The 21,073-nt window shown below is 51.7% G+C and overlaps 1 protein-coding gene across 12 annotated transcripts in view; it reads left to right on the top strand.

Annotated features, from left to right (window-relative positions):
• The window catches only part of INPP4A (inositol polyphosphate-4-phosphatase type I A), a 131,001-nt gene that overhangs the window by 37,120 nt on the left and 72,808 nt on the right, over window positions 1–21,073 (top strand). Inside the window, exon 2 of one of the 12 annotated variants that reach the window (XM_067007141.1) lies at window positions 12,630–12,764. The exons of the other annotated variants lie outside the window; for them this stretch is intronic. The gene's annotated coding sequence lies outside the window, so the exon portion shown is untranslated. The remainder of the gene's footprint in view (window positions 1–12,629; window positions 12,765–21,073) is intronic. 12 annotated transcript variants of the gene reach the window in all.

Genomic DNA, 21,073 nt, shown 5'->3' with positions numbered 1-21,073 from the left:
GGGGGAAAAAAAAAATCTTGCAGTTTATGGTGTAAGGTACGTTACGTTAGGGCACAGGTAATGAGCTGCAGTGAGCGTCCTCTTAGCACCACCCATCCTACCTACTGCCCCCTCCCCCCACCCCAGTGGCCAAGTAAACTCCAGCTGCTGCACATGTGTCTGGATGGATGGCCAGGCCTAAACGGGTGTGAACTCATTCCACTCGGAGGTCTCGCCTTCCTGCTAACAGAGACCATCCGGCGACTGCTGGCCACAGGCTCCTAGTTGCTTTGCCAGTCAGTCTGTGCCTACTTAGGAGCTGAAGAAAATAGCCACATGCTATCTTGTTTGTAGGACATATGTCAGGTTAAATATTTAAAAAATGTGTGTGTGAAGAGTTGATACAGTCTTGAAAATATGATAGTCATGCCGCCCGGCAACAGCAGGAACTATGTTTGCAATATAACATTCAAGAGAAAAAGTAGGATGCTATACTTCTGTACCCGCTGATCTCATCTGTGTAAAATATGCAAATAAAAAAAGTCTGACTTTAGTTAAGGTGTGATTATGGGTAGGGTTTCTCCTTTACTTCCCCTTTACTTTCCAAACTTGGAAGCCATGTTTGGAAAGGGAACCATGGTGATAATTTTTCAAGTGTCTGTGCTGTCTGTCCTTGGCTGACTACAGGGTCAGATTTCTTGAAAACCCCAGGGCGGTTCCTAAGGTGACTTGACTGCCAGGCAGGCGGTGTGTGTTGGGTTGTCACTTTGGGACCACGGCTGCTGTAGCTCTCCTGGTGATGGGAACCCAGCTGCCGGGTTCTTTGTTTTGTTGATTTCAGGGCATCAGCATCTTAAGTAATTTGAAAGTATTTTGCTTTTTTTTTTTTTTTTTTTTGTGGTACACGGGCCTCTCACTGTCGTGGCCTCTCCCGTTGCGGAGCACAGGCTCCGGACGCGCAGGCGCAGCGGCCATGGCTCACGGGCCCAGCCGCTCCGCGGCATGTGGGATCTTCCCGGACCGGGGCACGAACCCGCGTCCCCTGCATCGGCAGGCGGACTCTCAACCACTGCGCCACCAGGGAAGCCCCTAGTATTTTGCTTTTTAAGTGAGAAATTTGGAAGCTGTTTCATTCATCTTCCTTGGAATAGTTAATCCAGAGTCTTGTTGTGAGAGTAGAATACTCTTTTCCTGAGGTAAGTCTGTAGCTGAGGAAATAGAAATCCGTTGGAAACACCTCGTCTGGAGTACTACGACATGCTGATTGCTAACCACCTACATGAAATATTTCTCTTCATAAAATTTGAAGTTCTATCGAAAGGGTTACTGCTTATTAAAACAAGGGGAGGGAGGCCTCTCGATGAGAAAGTTAAATTAGAAACAGTACTCTTGAGAGCTTCTGAATCTCAGCCTTCAGGGGAGGTTTGCTGTGGCCCCGCTCCGCGGACTGCGGAAGCTCTCCAGAGTCCCTGGCAGGCAGTTCCTCTTCCCTCATTGCTCCCTACGATGGAAGGCTCAATTTCTAGCCCTTTCTCTTTTCTTTCTGGGTGTCTTCACGGGGTACCGTACTTGCATTGATGGGTTTGTGTTGCTCCCTGAAGTCTCAGTAGTAAACTAGGCTGAGTTTAATGGAAATGCACACACATCGCGGCGCGCCTACAAGACGGTCTAAGAATCGGACGTGTCCCTGTGACGTCTGTGAAGCGGCAGAGGTGCTGTGAACCCTCCTGGGGTCCTGAGCGCCTGGGAGGGGCGGCACGTCCTCCTCGGTGTCCAGGCCGGTCTCTGTTCTCTTGTCTGCGCTCCTCCTCTCCCTGCCCTTGGCCGTCTTCTGAAAGAGGAGACGCTTCCACCTCTCCTGCCTTCCTCAGCAGCCTGCTCATCCCTGCCCCCCCCCCCCCCCCCCCCCGGCGCAGCAGCGCCCCCAGGGCCTACGGCAGCGTGGAGACCGGTGGAGCCGCCGGCGAGCCAGAGGAGGGGAGACCGGCTGAGGGCAGGCGGGGCCCCCGGAGTTGCGCGGAGGCCCTGCAGCGTGGGTGGGCGAAGCAGGCCCAGATCACAGAGCCCTTAGAACACTGGGTTCCTGAGTTAACCTCAGAGGAATCTAGGAATAGGAGCCAGTTCTTAGAAGGCTGGGTTGTGGGAAGGCCAGGGCAGCTGCTTCCCGGGTGTCTGTTTGCTCTAGCTCTGATGGCGTCTGCCTGATGGGCTTCTCCTGTGGGGCATCTGCACCAGTGCTCTCAGCCAATGGCAGGAGGAGGGCAGGGGAAGACTGGAAGCCGAGTCCTCTGGGGAGAGAAAGTGTATAAAGTATAGCTTTCCATCTTTGCACTTAAAAAAAAAAAAAAAAAAAAAAAAGGAAGGGCTAATTGACTCAGAGCCAAGGTAATTTAAAAGAAATAAGCTTTAAAATGTTAGAATACTTTGAGATTTACAAAAAGTTGCAAAGATAGTAGAGAGTGCTTCTCTACTCCCCCCTCACCCTCCCACCCAGTTTCCCGTACTGTTAACATCTTACCTTATCGTGGTACATGGTGAAGCATCAGTCACAACTAATGAGCCAATACTGATACATTATTATTAACTAAATCCATACTTCATTTAGATTTCCCTAGTTTTTGTTTTTATTATTATCATTTTTTAACCAAATGTCCTTTTTCTGTCCTAGAATCCTATCCGGGATACCCTATTATATTTAATTGTCTTATTTCCTTAGGGTCCTCTTGGTTGGGAGACTTCCTCAGACTTTCTTTGTTTTTGATGACCTTGACAGTTTTAAGTAGTGACGTTCCAGTATTTGTAGAATGGCCCTCATTTTGGGTTTGTCTGATGTTTTTCTCATGATTGTACTGGGTTTATCGGCTTTGGGAGGAAGACCCCGGAGATGAAGTGCATTCTGGTCACATCCTAGCAGGGTCCACACTGTCAGCGTGACTCGATCACCTGGCTGGGGTGGTGTTTGTAAAGTTACACTCCCCACCTGCCCTAGAATGTTCTCTTTGGAAGGCAGTCAGTATGTGCAACCCACAGGTATGGGGTGGGAGTTAGGCTCCACCCCTCTGAGGTGACAGGGTTATTTACATAAATTGTCTGGAATTCTGTGTGGGAGATTTGTCTCTTCTCCATTTATTTATTCAGTCATTTATTTATAACAGAATGGACTTTTGGATATTTATTTTCTACTTGGGGTTATAATTTAGTACTAGGTTATTTATTTATTTTCTTGCTCAAATTGTTCCAGCTTTGGCCATGGGAGCTCTTTTGGTTGGCTACTGTGTCCCTTTGACATACCCCCATTATTGTGGGGTTTTTAACTGTGTTTTTTTTTTTTTTTTTGGCACTGCGAGATGCCCCAGGCTCATCTTGTACGTTTCCTGCCTCAGCCCTAGAATCTGCCATTTCTCTAACTATCCCTCATCCCTTTTATTGGAGAATTGCATTAAAAACCAAGACCCCGGCACCGAGTGGTTAAAGTTATTGTAATTTCAGTGTCTGTGTACTCAACTGAGCAATAAAAGCAAAACACATAAATAGCGATACTAGCAAGAAATAACTGAAAATCTCCATTACCAGCTCTGCCCCTTCTCAGGCTCCTCAGACACAGTTTTACGGTTGTAAACCTGATGTGCGCCTCGTTCCGAGTCCTCTTTCTGGAATCGTCTCTGTAGTGGTGATGCCTTTATGCACACACTCTTACCCGTTCATGGTGGAGATGCAGTAAGTAGCTCTTGGAATAAATAATTCCTGCGTCCTGAGTCCTGTAGTGGCTCTTGGTCAAAAGCAATAAATTGAAAAAAGAACCCGTTGGAAGAGAAGTTTTAGATACATGATGAGCTGTGTGGACAGAAAGCACTGCTGAGCCCCTTAGAGAGAGAGAGGGGCTGCTTGAGGCTGGGGTCCGGGGAGACAACTAAGAGATGGGGTTGGAGCTGGTCCGGTAGGTGGGGTGGGTGGGAGTTGTACTGTGGAGGCTACAAGTGCAGGGAGGCCAAGTGGAAGCCTTGCACCCCACCCTAAAGACTCCAGAGCCTCACCTTTAGGAGAGTGTGTGCATGTGCATGCGTGCGTGCGTGTGTGTGTGTGTGTGTGTGTGTGTGTGTGTGTGTGTGTGTGTGTAAGTGATGTCGTCTCTGGCTCTCAGCCACACTGGGAGGCCAGATCAGAGCTTGTTGCCTTAGCCCCTGTGGGGTGCCAGTGGGAACAGAGAGACGAGGGTGATGAAAGCAGAAGTCTCGAAGGAAGCGCGGCGCAACCCAATGACTGCCCAGCGTGGTCGATGGTGGGGAAGCCGTGTCGGGAATGTCTGAGCTCCCGAGAACGGGGGGCCCCAAAGGGAGAGGATGCGGGAGAAGCCAGTTCTGAAGGGGGACATGAGCTCAAGTTTCAGCGGGTGCCAGGAGTCCGGGGCTGGTGACTCATTGACTTAATAATGCTGGATTCGGCCTCAAGAGAGGCCTTTCGGCCGCGGGGAGAGATCCGGGCATCATCTCCTGGATGGCTCGGTGGCTGGAAAAGTCAGGGTGCGGGAGGGTGAAGGCACACACCGAGGACGGGGCCCGCCTGCAGCCTGTCCCTGTCCCTGTCCCTGCCGCTGTCCTGGCTGTTGGCAGACAGAGCTGCCCCTCGTGCCGGGTGACCGATGAGCTTGGGGTTGCTGAAGCACCAAGTGGGAGCTGCCGTTACACACCGTCTCCTGACACCATCACTACTGGGTGGTTTAGGGTCTTTTTTTTTTTTTTTTTAAATATTTATTTATTTGGCTGCATCGTGTCTTAGTTGCAGCACACGGGATCTTCATTGTAGCATGTGTGGTCTTTCGTTGTAGCACGCGGGCTATTTGTTGCGGCGCGTGGGCTGCTCTCTAGTTGGGGCACACGGGCTTAGTTGCCCGGCGACATGTGGGATCTTAGTTCCCCGACCAGGGATTGAATCTGCATCCCCTGCATTGGAAGTGCAGGTTCTTAACCCCTGGGCCACCAGGGATGTCCCGGTTTAGGGTGTTTTATCTTGGGGCTTCTGTGTTGCTGTGCTGGAACTCCTCTGACAGCCTCATTCTGAGGGAATTTAACCCTAATGCTCTCTGCTTGGCAGCGTGAACCCTGCTCCTCTCCTTCCCGAGTCCGAGAGGATGCTTGAGAACGTGCACCCCGCCCCTGCCCCCTGCCACGAACTACGGGTGTGACTTATTTCTGGGAGGGAGATGGTGTGGGGGACTCTTTAGCTCTTTGGTCTGAGTTTTTGTCCTTGGAAGACGTGGCACATTGTATAGGGTTTTTCCATCATCCCTGCGAGCAGCCGCCAAATTCTGACTGCCATTTCCGCTCCCTCTGTGTGGAATTAACATCTTTGTGCGATCCACGTGCCTGTGGAGCGATGTGGACAGTGTAGAAAGGCCCGGGGCGATGGAGCTTACCCAGAATTCCTGTGCCCCTGCGGGGGCTGTGGTGATGGGGAGAAGTGCTCCGGTTCTGGGTGTATCACCGGGACTTGTCGCGGGGGGGGGGGGGGCTGGGCGTGGAGGAGGGAGGGACTGAGAGAGGAAACGAGGAGGACGCCATGCTTTGGGCACGAACCGCCTGGAGAATGCTGATGCTGAGATGGAGAAGGCTAGAGGTGGAGCAGGAGGGAAGCCGGGGGCGGCGCGGACAGTCCCAGAGAGGTGAGGATGTCCTCTGAAAGGGCTGGGCTATTCGGCTGGTTTCCTTTTTCTGACTGTGCTGCTTATGGCACGAGAATCTCTAAAAAGAAGATGGTTTCAGAAACAGTACTTGGCTCTGGAGGATGGAGCTCATGTGGGATGAGCCTGCCCTCATGGCGGGGGGGGGTCTGGGTCCATCCCGCAGTGGTCTTCTCAGTGGGGCCACACAGAGGTACCCCAGGTCCCTGGCCTGCAGTGTCACAGTTAAATAGGGAGGAAGAACTTGAGTTTCGGGCCAGGGAGTTTGGCACTTCACTGGTTTAGTATGAGGAACTTCCGGAGGTATTTGTGGTCTGGTTCCGTCCCGACCCCTTTATTGCCCTCATGGGAATGCCTGCCTTCCTCTCATTCTGTTTGAAACTGGGAGTCCACAGCTCATTGCCCTCGAATCACCGTTAACCTGTGACACCTGTGCCTCCTAGTAGACGAGGTGGGAATCTAGGGCGCCCCACCTCCTGCCCCTGTCTGGGGGGGCGACAGCAAGGTCGGGGGTGGAGAGGTGGTGCCTGCAGCAACCACAGACCAGACACCTCGAGGGGAAATATTTGGTCCTTTGGGTGTCAGAACATGCCACGAAGGGTTCGTTTTCCAAAATTATTATTTTATAGTACGTGGACTCCTTCTACTTAGAACAAAATAAAACACTTTCCAAAGAAGAGAAGCATTTTAATGCCAGCTTCTTAATTAAAAACTAATTATGGTGGGGAAAAATAAAATGAAGTTGCATTTCTTTATGGTGATGGAGAAAAAAATCAAAGCCCAAACTCGGTCAGATAGACAGTAGCAGTAAGGATGAGTTCTGTCCGTATCTAATTGCAGCTGAGAAAACAAAACATCAAAAACAAATTGTATTTCCACAAGGGAGTGGGAGGTGAGCTTTGTGCATTCCACAGGATTTTCACACAGTGGGTAGTAATGTGTCAGAGCCTGGGTGTTTTTACACTAGGGGTAAGGCCTCTGCTTTCGCAACTGATTCGGGAGGGTCTGGGGAGCCCCCAGCTGCAGACCCAGTGCCAGGCAGGGCCTGGGCAACAGAAGGTAAACCAAAGTGCCTTGGAACCCTAAGCCCTCACCCAGGGGAGTGCTCTCTTTCGAGTGTTCGCACACACTCACGCGTGATCTCATCTGGACGGTTTGGTTTGCAAGCACCTTGGCCAGGGAGAAGCAGCAAATTTCAGTCAACAGGAACACTGGAAGCTGCTTAACCTGACTGCAGATGAAGGGAGCGAAGCCGGCATCACAAGTAGATGTAGCTGGAAAAGGAGCAGCAAGCGGGGTGCATTTCACATGGAAATAAGCCGCTCTGTACCCCCCATGGGAGGCACCTCTGTGCCCAGTCACAGAAGTGCTGAGTGCTGTTCATAATATTCTTCCCTGCGCTGCAGACTGGACGGCAGCCCCAGGGCTCCCAGGTCAGGGACGGGACTGGAGCTGGGGGATGGATAGGTCTCTTGTTCAGAAGAGTCCTTAAGATCAGGGAAGGGTGTAATACGTTTTACAGCAGTTTTCTTCTAGTGTGGGTAGCTTTTAAAAAATTGCCCCCCACGTGATCTCTCACTGGCCAGAAGCAGCCGCCGGGGGTCCCCTCCTGGAACATCTCTCTCCTTGTGGGAAGGGGCAGGCCCTGTTGATAGGCTGTCCTGGGGGCCGGTACCTTGCGTCCTTCCTCACTGTCTCCCATCATGCCCCTAGAACCTGTCCTGTCTTCAGCTGGCTGGGAGGAGCTCTCAGAGGGGTGTGCGGCCAGGGAGCCGGACCCCTGTGGTGCCAGGGGGCCTTCAGGGATGACTCGTCTGGTGTGTTCAGGAGGGTGAGAGCACCGTCAGGTTCCAGGGGAGGTTGAGGCAGGGGCTTCTCCGGAAAGGGGGCCTGTGGGGCCTGTATAGGAAGCATAACCCTTGGACCTTTTGGCATCTGTTTAATGTCTGGAGGGACCTGTAGGGGAACCTAGCCCAGGAGGGCCCTGTCCAGAATAACATCAGTTTGCTAAGTACTGACTTCGGGTGCGTTTCGTACGTCATGGACGGGGAGTCTGGGGCTGGAGGGGGTCTAAAGTCCAGTCCGGTTCTCAGCTCCTGCCTGACAGAGCCAGCACTGGAGCCAGCCTCCCTGCTTCCTCAGCCTCATCACTGCTGTCAGGTGGAGATGCTCGGCTGGTGCCTTCACATTTCCCAGCCGCCTCCTTGATTAGGATTCTGAGAATGTCGCCGGCTTCCCTTAGAGGGTGGGCAACACTTGGTGACTTTCAAGAATGTGCTGGTAGCTCTTCTCTCTCCCGTGCCTGGTTACCCCAGGCCAGTTGTTTTCTGGGGAGGGGTGAGCACCACATTTCTTCTGCATGTGGATTGGAACCCTTTTGGCCTTCTCAGCTGAGTGACCCAGCATGAAATGGTCTCCTTTTGTGTAGAGGGGGCTCCTTGGGAGGGATTTATTTAGGAGGGATGTGAGTGGCTTGTCCACTTAGTCGGACCTGATGATCTGATCTGTGATCACACACGTCTCGTGCATGGTGATGTTTCCTCACGTTTTCAGCTGACTTGCTAATCAGGATATACGTCTGGGTGACTTATGTTTAACAAAAATAATAAATTTTTAAAGACATGGCTTAGTTCCTGCTGGGGGGATGTTTCCTTATAGTGTGTAGAACTCATATTTTGCTGGTTAATGCCAGCTTCCCCAACGTGAAGTAGTAGACAAAAAGGAACGTATGCATAATTTGCCGATGGTTAGAAGTTAAGTATACATTTTATTGGGATCCACTTCTGGAATGGTTAGTATTAGGAGCTCCATAGACCTATTCCTCAGCAAAACAACAATAATTGGTGAAAGCTGTTTTTAAGAAAACAATCAATTAAAATATCCAGAAATGGTCCTAAGGGTATGCAGCAAATGAAGAAACATTTGTTCAAGAAAATCTACTGTATATCAGTAACCATGTCAAGAGTCTGTGACACTTGAGCTGTGGCCAACTCCTTCCTGCCCAGCTTAGTATGACAGAAGTTACCCCTCTGGCTGGGTGTGGCCCCCCAGTTTCCATCAAGGGCTACAGTATCTCCCTTGGAGGGGCAAGCTGCCAGCTTTTCTCACTCCTCTCAAGCTCCCGTGTTGCAGAGGCGAAATCCCAGGAAAGTGTACCCAGCTTCTACTCATGGGGTGGAGGCTCTGCACCAAACTGAGGATATTGGGGCCCCAGTTACCCTCTGTCATGCCAGTTTGCTTGTAGGGTGGAGGTCTAATTCCAGAAGAGTTAAGAAGGTCAAAGGCGGACCTCCCTGGCAGTCCAGTGGTTAAGACTCCTGCACGTCCACTGCAGGGGGCACAGGTTCGATCCCTGGTCAGGGAAGATCCTGCATGCCATGTAGTGTGGCCAAAAAAAAGAAAAAAAAAAAAAGATCAAAGGCTACCTCCTCCACCCAGCACTCTGTTCGTAATGTGGGGTGTCACTCGGAGAGAAATGAGCTACTGTCCTTGACCCCAACTCCAGAGCAGTGACTCAGAGACTTTGCCGAGGAGAAGAGGTTGTGGCCACGAGAACAGAAAACTCTGAGGCTCTCCCCCAAAGTACTGAATTTATTTATGACAGAGTATGGGGAAGTTCAGACCTAAGCATGCTGTCAAAAACAAGACAAGGAGATCTTGGCAGTAAGAAGCTGAAAAGAGGCTGGTAGCTTCATGAGAGCAACAGTTGAAACTTCAGGCTAGCGAAAACCAGAGAAAGAGCTAAGAAGAGCCCTCCTGGGGCCAGAACAAACCTCAAACATTGATATCAAAAATTTTTCCCTCAAAAAGTCCAGCATTTAATTGATAATGCTGCACAGCAGTTGATGCCCGAGGATATTGTCAAAAACAATAGAGCAATCAGCCAGCAATTCATGGAGCCTAACAGCTGGGTGTGATAACATCAGAGGCAGACAGCTTTACAGAGAGATCAGGGAAGAGGAAAAGAGAGCCCCGATAAAACCATTGTCACCCCAGGGAGACTGTGCACACCCAAGGCAGTGTCCTCTGAGGAACAGCATCAGAGGCTGCACGCTGTGGGGAAAGTGGGGAGTCCTGAGGGGATAGACTTCACTAAACTAGTCCAGCTGATTCACTGAAAAAATAAGAAAACAGAAACAAGCTCTTGTGGGGAGAGGATCAGTATTTGAACTGCTACAATATATTACCTGAAAGGTCCAATGTTTAAGACAAAAGGATAACATGCAAAGAAACAGGTTAAGTGTGATGGGATTCTTTTTCTTTTTTTTTTTTTTTAAAAACATCAGAAACTGCCTGAAAGAGGGCCCAGATGTTGGATTTAACAGACAAAGACTTTAAAGTAGCCATTGTAAATATATGCAAAGAACTAAAGGAAATCATGCTTAAAGAAGTAAAGAAAGGTCTGATGACAATGTTTGATCAATTAGAGAATACCAATTTTTAAAAAAAGTATGAAATGAACTGAATGGAAATTCTGGAGTTGATATGTAAAATAACTAGCATGAAGAATTTGCTGGAAGACCAAAACAGTAGATGTTAACTAGAACACAGAATAAGTAAACTTGAAGATAGAGTGATAGAGATTACGCAGTTCAAACGATGGAGGGAAAAAAATGAAGAAAATGAACAGAACCTCAGGGAAATGTGGGACACCATTAAGCACAGCAACATACACATGATACAAGAACCACAGGAGAGGAGAGAGAGAAACAGAAAAAAATATTAGAAGAAATAATGTTGAAAACTTCCCAATTTGATGAAAAACAATCTCCACATCCAAGAAACATAATAAACTCTTAAGTAGCATGAACACAAAGAAGTCCACACTCAGGCATATCGTAGTAAAAAATGTTGAAAGGCGAAGAGAAAATCTCAAAAGCAGCAAGAGGAAAATGACTCAGATTGTACCAAGAATCTCAGTAAGATTAACAGACTTCTCATTTGAAACAATGGAGACCAGAAGGCAGAGAGATGGATGGCATGTTCAAAGTCCTGAAAGAAAAAAAAAGAAAAAAAGTCAACCAAGGATCGTATATCCAGAAAAGCTGTCTCTCAACAATGAAGGTAAAAATAAAGATATTCTCAAATTGAAAAATAAGCCAAAAAACCCCCCAGAGAATTTGTGGTCAGTAGACCCGCCTTACGGAAAATATAAAGGAAGGTCTTTGGGCTGAAAGCAAGTGACCACAGGTGATTATTCAAATCCATATGAGAAGCCAACGAATGCCAGTAAAGCTTATTGTATAATTACATGAGACAGTATAAATGCATATTTCTCCCCAATTTTATAAAATAATATGTATATAATTATGTTTTGGGGCCTAGGATATTTAGAAAAGTAATGTATTTGACAATAACAGCATAAAGGAGGCAAACGGGAGCAAAACTGTATCGGAATAAGGAAATGACACTGCATTAGTGAGGTAACCCAAATCCACAGGACAATAGGAAGAGAACCAGAAACGGTGAATAATAAGGTAGATGAAACAAACCCTGGAAATATATACTTGCTTTCCTTCTCTCACTTCTTAAAAAACACGAAAATTATATAAAGAGATAATAGCTATATTTTGGGGTTTGTAATATATATAGATATAATAATTATAATAATAATTGAACAAAAGGAGGAAAAAGGAATAGAACTATATAGGAGCAGTGTTTCCATATCTCACTGTAATTGTGTGGGTAAAGGAATTAAAGGTGACACTAGAAAATATTCACTTAATGCAAAGGAAAGCGGTAGATGAGGAAGAGAGGAACAAAAAAGGCGGAGACGTCTTACGCCCTTGCCACCTTCAAATTGTTTTTATTATAAGGGTATAAACTAAATACGAGAGTTTGACTGTGTTTCTTTAATTCTACTACATGAAAAAAGATTTTGTGAGCTTTTTTTCTGGATAGAGCCCTCACCTGTCTCCCATTTATTCTGGGGCTTTTTGTCAGAGGTATATTTTAAATGTATTCAGAGCATGCACACACCTGACCAGGAGGTTGTAAAGATAAAAGGAGTGGCTGTGGCGTGAGGGAGGTGCTTGGACCTGGAGTTTACAACCTGGGCTTGGTGTGTCCTGGCTCTGCTACTGCTTGTGACCTTGAACTGGTCACTTGTCCATCTCTGACCCTGGCTTCAAATGTTAAATGGTCACCTCGAGCACTCACATGATGACTGGGAAGTATTTGAGCACGGCTTCCCCCATCCCCCTTCCCAGAAGATGAGACGTGGGGCGGGGAGAGAGGGGATTCAGGTTCTCTGCCTCAGTGTGAGAGCTGCACCCTTTGCAAGCAGAAAGGGGTAGGGGGGCTGCTTCACCACCTCTGCTCCTGGACCCCTTCCTGGCAGCACCCACCAGCTCAGCTGCCGGACTTGTGCGGCGTATTAGGTCAGAGGATGCCAGGTGCTGTCTGTTGTGCGAGGCATGTTGTTGTGGACTGAATTGTGTCTCTCCCACTCCCAGCCCCTCCCAGATTCGTATGTTGAAGTCATAACCCCCGACGTGACTGTATTTGGAGATAGCATCTCTAAAGAGTTAATTAAGGTTAAATAGGTCACAAGTGTGGGCCCTAATTGAGTAGAACTGGTGTCCTTATAAGAAGAGGACAAGACACCAGGGAGGGATGCCCAGAGAAAAGTCCACGTGAGGACACAGGGAGAAGGTGGCCGTGTGCACGCCAAGGAGAGAGGCCTCAGGAGAACCCCAACCTGCCGGCACCTTGATCTTGGCCTTCCTGTCTCCAGAACTGTGAGAAAAGAGATCTCTGTTGGGTGAGCCCCCCAGCCTGTGGTGTTGTGTTACGGCAGCCCGAGCAGACGAATGCCCAGCTGCTGTGGAATCTCAGTGTCCTTTGTTGGTACCCACCAGCACGTGCCCACTGAGGAGCTGGGAAGGCCATCCCGCTCAAAATTACAGACGTGCAAGATAATCCCAAAGGAAAAGGCCGGTTTGCAGACTGTCTTCTCTCTGTTCTCCTTCAGATCTGCTTAATGACCCGCCTGGTGGCAGAAGCCGTCTGAGTGCCGGTGTCAGCCCGCCTGAGGGCTGTGGGTCTGGGGTGCACGGCGATGCACCAGAACAGGGTCGCCTGACACCAGTTATCCCAGAAATGCCAGGTTTGCCTCGCGTTTTCATCGCCTCCCTATTTTTCCCCCTAAAACCGTGGTGGTGGATAATCACACAGTATTTTTAGATCTGCTTTGCAGTTTCTCTGTGCAAACCTTTCCTCGGGTACATGGTTTAATCCTCTCATCCAGCCTTGTTTAAGGTCTACAGAGTGCTATATTTATTTGACTTTATTTGAACTTTCAGGGCTTTTCAGAATGTTGTTCCAAGAAATCTAATGATTACAGAACTCTAGAATTTAATGCCTTAAAAGGCTTAGCTACTGATACGAGTGTACGTTTTCTTATGACTTATTTCCCTCCTTTTTTTCTAGGCCATCTAGGGCAGGCTAGCTAAAAACTCCCTTGGAATTAGTGTCAGAAGGTCTTTTTTTAAAAAAATTAATTTCAGTTTTTAGAGCAGTTTTAGATTCATAGCAAAATGTGGCAGAAAGTATAGAGAGTTCCCATATGTGCCCTGTCCCCACACAGAAAGTTGTTTGCTTGTGCCGTTGTAACTTTTCAAGGACAGAAGGGACAGATTCTCCTTTTTAGAGAAGTAGTATATTTCTTGGCTAGATTGACGACCTTTAGTGATCAGTTGGAGGGTGAGTGTGTCAGACCACCCATCTCCTTCTGCAGCTTGAATGAACTTGGGCCTGGCACCCAGCACAGTCTCACCACGTCTACCATGGGCCCAAGGGAGCCACGGGAGGTGTCACTGGCAGGCCCAGATCTAATTCCTGGGGAGGCCTCCCCACTGCTCGTAACCCAGGCTGTGTCGTCCTCCAGAAAGAATGTGTCGTTTAAAGATTTAAATCCTAACTCCTACACTGTGAAAGCATTTTTGCCTTTGTATCTCATTTGACTCTTAGCAAGACCTAGTGTCACTTAAGTTTAACTGAGTAACTGGGGATATCTACAGAGCCTTCACACACACTTTCTTAACTGAGATTTGCAGCAAGTCTCTAAGGTTGGGGAGGTCTCCCCAGCTTGATGACAGAGGACGTGGGCTCCGAGCAGAGCCTTCCCACAGTCAAACAGCTGGTCGGGGTTGGGGGTGGAGATGGGATGCCGTGCCCCGGGCCCCCTGTCTCCTGAAGGGGGCCTGCGTGCTGCTGGATGCAAGCCTTCTATCTGAAGAGGTACATTCATTTCTACATGTACTTGAGTATTTAACTAGTTCAAGATATCACGTGTAGCAAATTTAAGTTAAAACATTTATTTAAAGAAGAATCTCTGCGCAGCAGTACAAGTGCAGTCGTGGTAGAAGTCATGCCCCCCGAGGGCCTGCTGTTCAGGAGGTGCCGTGAACCGTGCTAGCCCTGCGAGGGCACCAGAAGGGAGGCCGGAGTCCTGTCGTGCGGCTCAGCCTCGCTGGTCGTCCCCAGGATGGTGGGGGAGACGCCCCTCTTCTCTGCACTGTGATGTCCTCGCTGAGGCAGGGAGTGTGATTTCCCTGGGGCTGGGGCGGGCTTGGTGGTGAGGAGCAAATGCCAGAGCAGAATATACACAGTTCGTGCCACTTTGGGCCCCCCGCCAGCGCAGGACAGTGGATTGGGGAGGAAGGGGTGGGGAGGACAGAGCCACACCCAGCAGGGGACACCCAAGAGCCCAGAGTTTGTGATTTGCCTGAGATCTGATAGCTGGATGAAGCACCTGAAGCAGACCAAGAGCACGACGCCGGGTCAGCGGTGTCTCCCTGAATCTCTCCGCCCTTGTTTGCGGCTGGTACGGTGCGCTGCTCGGCCGAGTGGTGCGGGCAGAGCTGAGGGGTCCAAGACTTTAGTTGGATACACCGGTGCCTGCTCCCTTCTGGTTGAGTGTTGGACAGACGTGTGCTCGCACCTACCCGATGGGTGTGCATCTGGCCCCTTCCCCAGCTGGTCCTCACTGAAACCTGGTGATGGGGCTGCGTGGTGGTCCTGGGGGTGTCGGGTGATGTCTGCGTGGGGCCGGCCCAGTCACCCAGAGGAGGAGAACATTCCACCGGGTGGAGACCTGCCTCCCCGGCTCTCCGTCCGTGTCCTGCCTGCTCCCAAAGGGGCAGGACCTGAGGTGGCTTGGAGGGTGTACCTGCTCCCTGCCAGCTTCCGGTTTTTTGTTTTCCCACAGATTTCTTCTAGCGGGGGGTGGGAGCAAATCTAAAAAATGAATTTTGAAGGCACATTTTCTCAGGTCTCTTTATTACCCAACTGCCAAGAACGTTTAAAAAAATAAACGTGAAAGCCTAAGTAGAGATTTTAATTAGTTTTCACTGTCACTGCTCTTGGTGATGGTAACTTCACATAAGATGTGTGACAGGGAGACACTTTGTGGGGGCCTTTGTTCTCAGTGTGTTCTCTGCACTGTAGAACTCAACTGTGAATTTCAGAGAAAAAGAAATAACCCTAAAAGGTTTATCTTGACACTTATAATTACACAGATGTCCTGACCCGTTAGCATTCGTTTTCTAAACAGAAAGCACAAGGGCTGGAATCTTTCTGGAACAAGCGGACAGCGAAAGAAAGGGAGGATGCTTCCGGCCACTTCCTTGAGTGGTCTCATCCCACGTGGTTTACGGGTGAGCTCGTGGAGGAGGGCCCCTCAAAGGTGAAAATGGCTCCCGTGTAAGGTGTTTGCTAATAGACCTGAAATTGCTTGGCCTCTTCAGTTACTAAGTGGTTTTAGTTCCTTTCCTGGTTGTTGCCTTGTTGGGTTTCACTTCTGATTTGTAGAATTGAACAGCGCTTCCTTCAGCGCTAGTGAGCATGTGCCGACGTCAGTCGTCTTGATGGCAAAACAGCCTTTGAACCCCCTGGAGACCTGCCAGGACGAGAGAGCTGTCCTTTACATGTTGGTCGTAGATGTTGCCTGTCTGTTCCGGGGCAGGTGCCCCCTTGGCCCAGCCTTACGGGGCCTGAGTTGGTTTGTACCAAGTGAGCAAGAGGTTTGCTTTCAAAAGCCCAAGACGAGGGTTCCAGAGAGCCCAGGAGTTGCCGGCCAGCTGGAGCTCAACGCTATGGTCTGGGGTCAGTGGCTCCCCAGAACTGGCCCTCCAGCCCATCCTCTGTGTCCCCTGCAGCACCAGGCTTCCCCGTTCCCTGAACTCACTGTCCCTGAGCGAGCCTGGACCTTTGAAGTCAGCTCCGTCCACGCTGCATCTGGACAATCACTGACTTAAGGATTTAAGGGTTCTTCCTCACCTTCCCCACAGCCCAGGGCACGCGTTTCCCTTTTGTCTGGGCGTTGTCTTGCCTGAACGTCTTACTCCGTCGGTAACACTGGTGGGTCCTTGCGGGCAGGGACCCTTCTGACTCGCCGTGTGTCCCCCCGGAGCGCCCGGCCCGGCACCTGTTGAACGAACGAGCGAGCAGCTCTGGTTGCGGGTTGCCGTGAGCACCCAGGGGGTCGCAGGCCCCCAGGCGCGGCTTGCCAGTGGAGGGCGGAAGCACCCGCCGAGCTGCCGTCTGCCCCCTGGCCCTGGCCCGTCCCCGTTGGCCTGATGGTCGCTGGAGGCTGGCGGCGGTGCACGGCTGGTCTGCCGTTGAGTGTGAACTGGGCGCCAGCTGGCACCTCTCCCACCGCAGCTCGGGTGGGCGGCTCTGAGTGCTGCCCCGAGAAACGACTGGGCCTGCGGTCATCGCCTGCAGCTCTCTTTCTAAGTCGCTTTTCTGGGTTCCCACCATCCCTGCCACCAACGGCTTTGCACTCAGAGCTGTGGCCGGGCTGCTGTGGGAGAGGCTCCCAGAAGCCTCCCGCGAGGGTCCTCTTTGCCCTGGTCAGGAAGTCACTCCAGGCCACCCTTTGAGGGGTGGCCTGCGAAGGGCACACACAGCTGGTAGGGGGGCCGCGGGACCCTTCCCCCATGCCGTCCTCCCGCTCAGCTCTGGGAGGGAAGGATTGGCAGAGGCTGCCTGGGAGGGCAGCCCGGGGTCGGTGGAGGGGTGGGACGCCGACTTCTCTGTTGGCCGTGCCCCCCATTCCCGGCGCAGGGGCAGGGGGGAAATGTGGGCCAGAAAGGGCTCTCTCCTGTGGGCCACACCCGCCTCCGGCCGCTTCCCCGCCTCACCTCCGTCACATCGCAACCGCGCAGCCGAAGCCAGAGCCCCCTCTTTCCGGAGAGGTCACGTGTGACACAGGACTGCCTGCCTTTTACTTTCCTACGGGAATGTGGGGCACTGAAGCCCTCTGAGTCTCCTCTGTGTCTCCCGCCCAGCAGCGTTCCAGTTTAGCAGCTAGAGTGGTAGCGGATGCACCGCTTCACCAGAGGCTGACGTGTCCCGAAGCTGGCGGAGCGAGCGCCCCGCTGTATGCTCCACAGCACACAGAGGACCGAGACGTCTCTCCCTGATGTGGGTTTGTTGCTGCAGAAGCTAAACTCAGCCTGGTTGGGTGCTCCCCGCTGCGGAGCCTGGGCAGCCCATCCCAGTGTCCTGGCTCACGGCCTGGTTCCAGAAATAACTTTGTCTTCCTGGCATCTCATTGATCTGTGGTTGTTGCTTTGCGTTAATAGCCCTTTAAGGGATTTTATTCCTGCTCAGAAAGTTTTATATTCTCTCATGAATAGAAAGCCAACTTTGACACTTCTGGCTTAGAAAACAAGCTTTCCTAGTGATTATAAAAATATAAACTGAACCCACCCTCCTCCTGTCATCTGAAGCACGTGGAACTTTCCAGTTACTGTCAGGGCCGCTCTGGCGACGGCCACGGTCTAGAAGGAAACATGGGTGACAGTGGTGTCGACTGGCCAGTGCCTCGCCGGGCCCACGCGCCATCCCACACAAGGCGCCGGAGCGAGGGGTCCAGCGGGAGCCGGACGGTGGCACCGGGCTGCCCGCAGTTTTGGCTGATTGGAAGCACTGGGCGGCGTGGTGCTAGTGCACAGGTGCCAGAGCTTGAGGGTGAGCCTGAGGCCTTCTTATGGGATAAGCCCTGGCAGCTGGGTCCTCCTTTGTTTTCCCCCAAGCTCCGTTAGCACGGGGTCTGGAAAGTTAAAGTCCTGCACTAATAACCTGTTTCCTAGTAAACGGAACCAAAGCCTGGCGTCGTGGCTGCTCGCCGACCAGCTTGTGGAGCTGCACCGGGCCAGGTCTGACTCACCCCTCTGGGGGCTGGTGTGGACGCCCAGCTTCCCTGCCAGGGGTGCACTTTGCCGCTAGGTCTGCGAAAGATACCGGCAGGTCTTTGGGACCATAATGTCCCCTGGGCGGGCAAGCCCTGGTCAAGGCCTGTGCGTCCCCGCGTCGGGCCCACTCCTTTTCTGTGTCCAGCCGCTGCCCGAGCGGCAAGCTGGTTCACTCTCCCTGTGCTGCGGCCCCGGACGGACCTGAAGGAGGACATGGGAGTTTTGTAAGGAGGGGGAGGACGCGTGTGTTGTCCTTGAATTGTGGAGTGTGTGCCACCCGTGTGAGCTGGGGACGGCGTGCTGTCTCCTCAGGCTCCTTGACACGTTCTTCACTTACTAAACCAGGATGTTCCACAGTGAGTGAGTCAAAGCTGTTGTGAACCGTACACAGAAGGACCTGATGAGGGAGCCGCAGTAGCCATGCAAAGAGCAGAGAAACCCCTGCCGGTCGTGTTAACGTGTCAGCCCCGAAAGGAGGCCTTGAGTGACGACTTGCTGGTCTGGGGGTCCGTGTATTTCCCACCCTACTTTCCCGTTGAGATGTAACGCGCCTGTACAATAGTCTATAAGCCGCATCTCCACCATCAGAAACGCAGAGCGCTATATGTATGTTTTTTTACTTCAGTATCAGTTGGTATTGTTGGCTAGGTTTTATCTGTTTATCCTGTTCACAAATTTTTGTGTTTTTTAAAAACTTATTTTGAAATATTTTGACAAAAATAGGTTATTTTTGTCAAGGAGCATCATCCCAGCTTAGGAAAAGGGAAGCAAACATGAAGTGATGCAAAAAAGGAAGCTGTTCTCATCCTAAAGTTCTCTTTTGCCTTCTCTAGGAAGACCCCTTTCCTCTCCCGTGTCCGTGGTGCTGTGAAAGCGGGACATGGGCTCAGGACGGAGGAACCAGAGTGGGCACGTGTAAAGCTTGTGGCTGGTGATGGAGAGGGAGATGTTGTTTAGTGCGTCTTGAACCTGACATATGTTCTTCCAGGAGGTCCTGAAAAGGGATGGAGGGAAGAAAGTAATATTCCAGTAAACATTGTAAGATTAAAATGGTATTTGTGACAGTGCTTAAAACTCGAGGACCTCTACGAGTGGACAAGATTGTGCCTTTTATTGAGAGGAGCATTTGTGTTTGTAGCTTGAATTACTGTGCCCAGCGCTCTGTGTTGCGTTTGGGAAAGCGACTGGACTAGCGAGACCCATCTTCCGGTCCTGACTTCCTTCCGCAGCTCGTGACCTCAGAGAAGCCTCTTTAGCCCCGTGAGCCTGGGTCCCGTCTGTCAGACGCTGCCAAGCAGCGAGCGAGGTCACCTGGACGGGCGTTTTCTACCTGAGAAGGTTTTCTTTCCATGGGGACCAGGTGAGGCAGGTGGGCGGCCGGGGTGGGGGTGGAGGCGCCCTGGGTTTGGTGGTTCGTGGTCTCCTCTCTTGAGCTTCTCGTGCCGTCCGGGATCCCTAGGTCCCCGCTCACAGGCCTGGGAGTCTCGCCGCGTCCCCACCCCTCTGCCTGGTTCGACAACCCCCTTTCTGGGGAGCGGTGGCCGCTGGCCGCGGTTATTTTGACCAGCTAGCTGCTGGGTAGAGCTCAGTGGCCATTGCAGGCATTCCTGGCCTCAGGCCAGGCGAGGGAGGGAGTGGAAGGTGTGGCCCCAGAGAGCTTCCAGTCACTCAGCGTCCTGTCTGGGCGGTGGTTTCTGTTCCGCAGCCCCGTCTGTCACGTTAAATTAAGGTAAACTAGAGTGCATTTGTGTCGGCGTTCTGTTTGTCTACATCTCGTACGTCTCTTTTAGTTTTAGTAGTTTAGGAGCGCCAAGACAAGAGTTTATACCTAATCTATGTTTACGTTATCCACCTTACATAATATAGAAAACAACGTACCCCGGGAGTTCTTTGACTTTCCGAAGTTTAAGAAGGACTTGCCGTAGGGTCTCTCCATTCAGCTGCTAAAACCTGTGACTTGAGATGATTCCGTCCAGCCTCCCCCTCCCCCCTCTGTGGGGACTCTCCCCACCAAACCTAGGTGTCAGGGTGGCACCCATGCTACAGTGTGCCCCCTCCAGCCGGGGTGGGGGGGCCTGGCCCAAGCAAGGCCCTTGGGTCACCCTCCCCGGAAGAGAGCTGGGCTGGAGGCTCGGGGAGCACCCGTGTGTTCAGCCTCTTCAGTGGCTCCGGCTGGAGACTTTAAAGTGGGGCTCTCGGCCCTGCTATGTGCACAGGGTCGTGGCAGAGTCGCGGGTGACGTGGGCGAGAGAGGGAGCCGAGAGGAGTCAGACACGGGGCGCACAAGCCAGCTCAGCCGTTTTCCTGCCCCGCTTTTGTAAGTCAGCTCAGAACCTTTATGAAGACGGGCTTTTCTGTTTAAGCTCACCTGAATCGGACTCTCCAACCTGCAGCACAAGGTCCCGTGTGTCAAGCATGGATTTTTGGCCATGATAGGAGTGCCCAGAACCCGCCCTCACCGTGACAGCCCAGTCGCCGAAGCCCCAAGGGCTGGGGGAGGGGCAGCAGGGGCAGCAGAGCGGCGTTGCGTGGGCCCCCCGCCCTGGGAGGGCGCCCCCTTTTGGCGCTGTGACCCTAAGGAGCCTTGAGCGGCCGTGACCACACCCGCGTTGGCCGTTCCCTTCGCTGAAAGGGCAGACCTCTCCCAAAAGGGAGGAGGACAGAAACAGAGTCTGGGGCGGCGTCCGCGCTGGGGGCTGGAGGGGCTCAGGGCCCAGCCCCCAGGTGGCCAGCTCCGGGTAGGGCCAGATAGAGACAGGCACCAGGCCAGGCCCCGCAGCCTTGGGTTTGGGTGGAAACAGAGAAGAGAAAGAGTCTTAGGCAGTGAACAGGGCACACGCCAGCCCAGCGCTGGGGCTTAGAGCACCCCCCAGCCCCGGGCATCCAGAGTTCTCTTCCAGCTTTGAGTGAGAGCCTGGGGGTGGGACCTCTGCGTCTGTGACGACACCTCCCTTCGTTGGCCGATGGGGCCTTCATGGAGCCCCACCCGGACATAAGCTGACCCGCAGGTCACGGGGAAGCCCTTGTCCTGTCCCCTTTGGCTCTCGGTCCCCTGGGAACTGCACGTCTTCATTGACAGTGGGAATCGGTAAATACTGGATGGTTTCCTCCGTCCTTTGCACACCCGTGTGGAAGTTTCCGTGGAATTGCTGAGAGGCCGACATGCAGACGAGCTTTCAGTTAATTATGTGAGGGCTTCGAGTGGCCAAGTTGA

The sequence above is a fragment of the Kogia breviceps genome, chromosome 11 (assembly GCF_026419965.1).
Source record: "Kogia breviceps isolate mKogBre1 chromosome 11, mKogBre1 haplotype 1, whole genome shotgun sequence".
Lineage (NCBI taxonomy): Eukaryota > Metazoa > Chordata > Mammalia > Artiodactyla > Physeteridae > Kogia > Kogia breviceps.
This window is presented reverse-complemented; position numbering and strand designations above follow the sequence as displayed.